The sequence below is a fragment of the Meleagris gallopavo genome, chromosome Z (genome assembly GCF_000146605.3).
Source record: "Meleagris gallopavo isolate NT-WF06-2002-E0010 breed Aviagen turkey brand Nicholas breeding stock chromosome Z, Turkey_5.1, whole genome shotgun sequence".
Classification (NCBI taxonomy): domain Eukaryota; kingdom Metazoa; phylum Chordata; class Aves; order Galliformes; family Phasianidae; genus Meleagris; species Meleagris gallopavo.
The window spans coordinates 39,771,946-39,777,678 of NC_015041.2; positions in this window are offsets into that span (position 1 = coordinate 39,771,946).

The window sequence follows — 5,733 nt, forward strand, 5'->3', positions numbered from 1 at the left end:
TTTCTTTTAACCTTCTTTGAAGATATTTCATTTCTATAAAAACAATACTTGTAAGACCTAGAAAAATAACAGGGGAAGCTTCTTTTTAGAACTAATATTATATCATACCGGTGTCCTGTAATCAACTTTACCTTCACCTATTCATTATTTCTTTAGTTTACATAACTGGAGATTGATAGTCCCACACCTCATTACAGAAACTGTGTTCCCTCACTGAATGGATCTCTCCCTCTGCATTTCACCGCATAATCTCCTGAAAGAAATGAAGTTCTTAGAAACACTACCTCTTTGCTTACTGGCAGAGGACTTCAAAAGAATTTGGCAGAAGATTGCTTTTGCTATTGTATTTGTCTACATCTTCTCTCATGTTTTTAGCCTGTTCTTTTATTGGTGGTACCACTTATCTGTGAAACTCACATGCATGTGCCAAAGCTTGTTACATGAATTTCATTATTTTTTTTTCTCTAACATTTCTATCTAAATAGTTTTTTCTTTCTGGACTCTAGTTTCCAACAAAAACTTTATTGGAGTATAGTACAGTACACTATATTAGTATGAATTTAGATACGTTATTTCCAGAAATAATTTATTTAAAAGGAACTTAATACTAAGCCTAAATATTTAGATTCTGCTATTCACAAGAGAATGTGTTTTCATGAGCCCTAGATTTAACTTCTTTTCTGGAATCCGTATTTTATAATTTTATTCTTAAAGTGCTTTTGAAAATAATATTTAAAATTACATACTCAAGTACCATGAAAGTATGTTGTCAGTACACACTGACACCCTGCCTTCACAATTGTGACAAGATATAAATAACGTACCTTATTTAATCTATACAGACACTGGTGTCATCAGGTTTAAGTTTCAAGGCAATCTCGTCAAACTTCATCGCATTTAACACCCATGTTATTCCGGACTTCTTCCATTTCACAGTTGCTTGAACTCTCAGCCTTGGTTCCACCAAGATGGATTTTGGGCCTCAGCCCACCCAAAATAAGCCACTTCAATAATTCGGTTTTATGCCTCATGTTCTAATTTTAGAGATTTCCACTAATACAAATAGTTTTGAACAATTTCTCTTCTCCTTTGTGGCATCCTTCTAGAGTTTTTCCCTTCTCATTTTATCCTTAGAAATTCATTTAAAAGCTTCGTAAGGAAAAAAATATTGCAAGTTGAATAACAGGAACAGGTTGTTGGTCTGCCATTAATAAGACCATTTCCCCTTGAAACATCTTAAAAGTCACAGAAACTAGAACTAGCACCTAAGGAAAGAAAAAGAGCAACAACAACAAGGAAAACACACAATAGGTCCTCATGGAAGCGGGGGGAACGTATTACCAAAATACTTTAGGAAAAACACATACAAGTTTGTTTAGGAACAAACTCTGAGGAAACCAAGGAGATTGGCAAAGGGCATGGAAAAGGAACAGAGTTCTCAGACCACAGATGAGAAATAAATCACACTGACAACACTAAGTGGAAGATTTGGAATGTATAAATAACACACACAAAGTCAGCTGTGCAACACTCACCTTATCTGAGCTTGAAACTTACCACAAAATAAAAAAGGAAATTAAGACCCCTCAAAATAAAGTTACTGATTCGTTAAGCATTTGGATGGTTCTTTCATCTTGTGCTATCTTTATTGGGAGTCTGTGTGACTCATTATTCTCATCTCCCTACATAAATATATACAGATGCTGTAATATGATGGAAAGCACAATGACAGGAGAGTAGCAAGATCCCAGGCTGCAACCAGTGAATATTTGCTCAAATACAACAGCAGTAGGCACAGAAATATGGGAAAGGAGCTGCTTACCTTCAAGAGGCCCCAGGTATACAAGAATCTCCAGGGAGATATCCTTTCTTCCACTGCCAACCCTTAAATGAGGTCTGGGGAGGGATGGATCCTTGCTCCACCCCTTCTAGTCACTCAGATGCATTACATGCATCCAAGCTCCTTTGGGTTGGCCCTGCCTTCCTACCAAGTGCTCAGTCACTGTTTCAAGTTGTGACTTAGCATTTCCATTACAGATGCATAAATATAAGTGCAATATACATTGCTACATTTACACAAGTCCAGATGCCTCAACCTTTCTTCACAAGAAAGGTGATCCAGAGCAATGATCATCTTCATGGCCCTTCTCTGGATCTGTTCTGACAGTTTAACATCTTCATTATGCTAGGGGCCACAGACTTAGAAGTAGTACTCCGATTAAGCCTCATAAGAGTGGAAAGAGAGGGACAATCCCCTCCCTCGCCAGGCTGGCTGTGTCTTTTCTGCTGCAGCCCAGGGCACTGTTTGCCTTCCAGGCTGCAAGTGCCCAGTTGACAAGGTTGTGGAAACAAGTATTATTATAAAAGAAAAAAGTATGCGTTGAAATCTGATCTTAAAAAAAAAAGTATTTAAAAGGTCATATTCACTCATCTGTTAACCATTATATCCAGATTGTTTTCTGCTATGCAGTTTTCCAGCCACTCTTCCCCAGCCTGTAGCTAGGGATTGTTATAACCCATCTGAAGAATCAGACACCTAGTCTAGTTGAATGCCATGAGCTAAGTTGGCCTTAGCTCATAGATTCAGCTCATTAAGTTCTTTCTGTAGAGTCTTCCTAAATTCAAGCAGATCAGCTTTTCCACCTAACTTGGTGTCATCTGTGAACGCACTCCACTCAATTCTCTCATCCAGATCGTTGATAAATATATTAAAGATGTACTGAGTACTGAGCTCTGGGAGACACAACTTGCAACCAGTTTCTAACTGGGTTTAATTCCACTCATGACAGTATTCCATCCTGGCTCAATGATTGAACCTTCACTGCCATGTTACTGCATCCCCACAGAAGCCTTTAAGAGCACTGTTTTTTCTGGCTACTTGATGTACCAAGATATTGAGGCACTCTAAAAGCACACAGCCTAGTCGGCATGTGTGAACATGTTCCTGGTTCCTGGATGTTAAATTATGCTCCACAGCATGCCTCCAATAAATATAGGCAAAGCAATGCATAAGAGCTTTTAGAAAGAACAAAGCTGGAAAGAGCCAGTCCAGGTTTACCAAGAGCAGGTTGTGCCTCACCAAGCTGACTGGTCTCTCTCTGATCAGTCAGCTGGCTCTACTAGTGAATGGAGAGCAGCAGATCTTGTTTGCCTTGACTTTCACTGAGCTTTCAGAGTGGTCTCTCGTAACAGTTGGGGATGTATAGACTGGGTCATCTAGTCCAACTCCCCTGCAATGAACAGGGGCATCAGGAGCTAGATCAGGCTGCTCAGAGCCTGGCCCATCCTTGTGGATAGGCCCCGCCTCACATCAGCAGTCACTGGGATCCCATTGACTGCCTGAGGTTAGCATCATTTTTTCCAGCCTCCTCTCCGTATTAGGTTAAAGGAATGGCCTCAGTACCCCATGCAGTGACAGCGAATGGACACATTCGGTTCAGAGTTTCATGGGGAATTTCTTTGATCTAGATTAGTAGCACATGGGGACAGTAGCAATACTGTTTGCTGTAGGGTGATGTCTGGGAGGAGCAGGGTTTCCAGGAGAGGTTGGTCTGTTCCTGGGTGGTAGGACTCCACATATGTTAGTACCATTCACCAGCAAGAATACCAGTCCTCAGACCAGTTTTTTTCCCACTGCAAGAAATTCCAACTAGAGTGGTCTTCAATTCCTTTCTTGTCAGCAAAGTGCAAACCTAGGGAACAGAGGTTGCAACGTAGCTGTTGAGGCACTAGGAACATGGAGAAAAGCTTCAGGAAAGCTTCTGTCATTAAAGTCCTCATTTTCTCCAAATGGAATCAAAAGTCTGTTTTTATTCACTACAGATTAATTCTCTGATCCCTTTCCTAGATATTTAAAATCCTGACATACGGTAATGAAAACAATGGACAAAAATATAGGAAGAAGATTATAGGACAATACCATCACCACCAAGCACAGCTATATAAAACAGTAGTTTCAATATGAAAAAGCCTTTATTTCAAAACACTTATTTTTAAAATTTATTATTGCTTTTATCTTAAGTTGGTAACTAGAAAAAAGCTTCTGGTCTCCCAGTGATTTGAATACTAGAATTCTACCGGCAATATTTATTACACATTTACAAATTCTGTGCCAAAATCCTTACCTTCTGTATTCTATTTTTAAATCTCTCTGTCATCAGTCAACAGGATCAACAAACTGTACTTCACATATGCTGAAAATTTTTTAATCTCAAAGCTGTATAAAAGGAAAAATGAATCTGAAATATACAATAACTGATTTTTTTTTACGCTTTTCAAAATTGGTTTAAAAAATGGAGTTTTTCCATCAGTATTAAACAAGTAGAAATAAGTTGCTTTGGAATACAATAAAAGTCTAGCCAAAGTTGATTATTATGTGATTTTTCACCTTGGTGCTTACAAAGTTTTTGTAAAAGTAACCGAGGAGTAATGCAGCTAATCACCCATTTCACATATTTGAACTGGGTTTATTTGGCTGACCACAAAACAGTGGTAAAAGCAAAGACTGTAAAATTAGATTATTCTAAACTTATATTAAAAAAAATATTGTTCTCCTGTTTGTTTTCTTTCATTTCAGCTAAAACGCTGCAGTCTGCAAACATCATAATCTGGGATTATACCTATGCTGGATTATCCAACAGGCAAACCAGTTATGGAAATTAATTTTTCTATCAGGTTCCTATGTCCCATTTACAGCGACACTGTTAAAGAAAGCATTTAATTTGGCTAATGTCCTTGTGAGGATGGAAATTAAACTTGTTTTTTAAACACAGCACAAAACATTGTTTGGCCTCAGACATAGGAAACATGGATTTAAATTAAAGATATTAGTAATAAATATATTCCACACAGATTTATCTCTTCTTCCTGAGTGTAAGTATCTTACTTTGCTGACAGCTTTCTGCAGATGTCAGATATTATCAAGTTTCTGCTTGATTTGATAGCATATAATTGAATAGGACACGAGTTGAAGTGGTAGTATTTTTCAAACAAATATTTAGAAATGTATTTAGTCATTCACTGGTAATCAGGTTCTTAGAAAATAACTAGATATAAAGCTTTCAAATAATGTGAATTCCTTAACATTGGCTTCTAGGACAGCTACTTCTCTTTTAACTACTTCCCCTGTTTTCCCTAAGACATTATCATCTCAGATCATCAGGATGATAATGTCTTATGGAAAACAAGGGAAGTTGTCCCAGTTGAGAATCTCATTAAACATTCTGTAGCAAAGGCATGTTTACTCCCCTGCTGTAAATAAGGACTCACTGTCCTGGCAATTTCTACGGATATTGCTCAGCTCCGCACCTTTCTTTGGCTGACCTTAAGACCACTATCTTCACCCATCACCTAACATGCTCCAAGCTCACCACTAAAACATTAACTGCTACTCTGCACTTTGCAGAAATACCTCCAGGATTTCTAAGCAAATACAATTACCTCATCTATAATTCTCTCCTAAATAAATAGTGCAAAAAAGGTATTGTAAGATACTTTTTTTTCTTGCTGTTCTTTGTGGATTTTTTTGTTTTTTCATTTTTTCCATTTTTCTGAAAGACTTCTTAGCATCTTGATATAGCCATTCTGGCAATACTACTGAGCTCTATCATACCCAAAACATTAAAACCCATAAAGTTAGTCAGAATATTTACTCCTAAGTTTTCGGTATTATTGTGTTTTTTTAGTTAATGAGCATTAGAAATATACCAATGGAAAAAATATTCAATTTTAAAA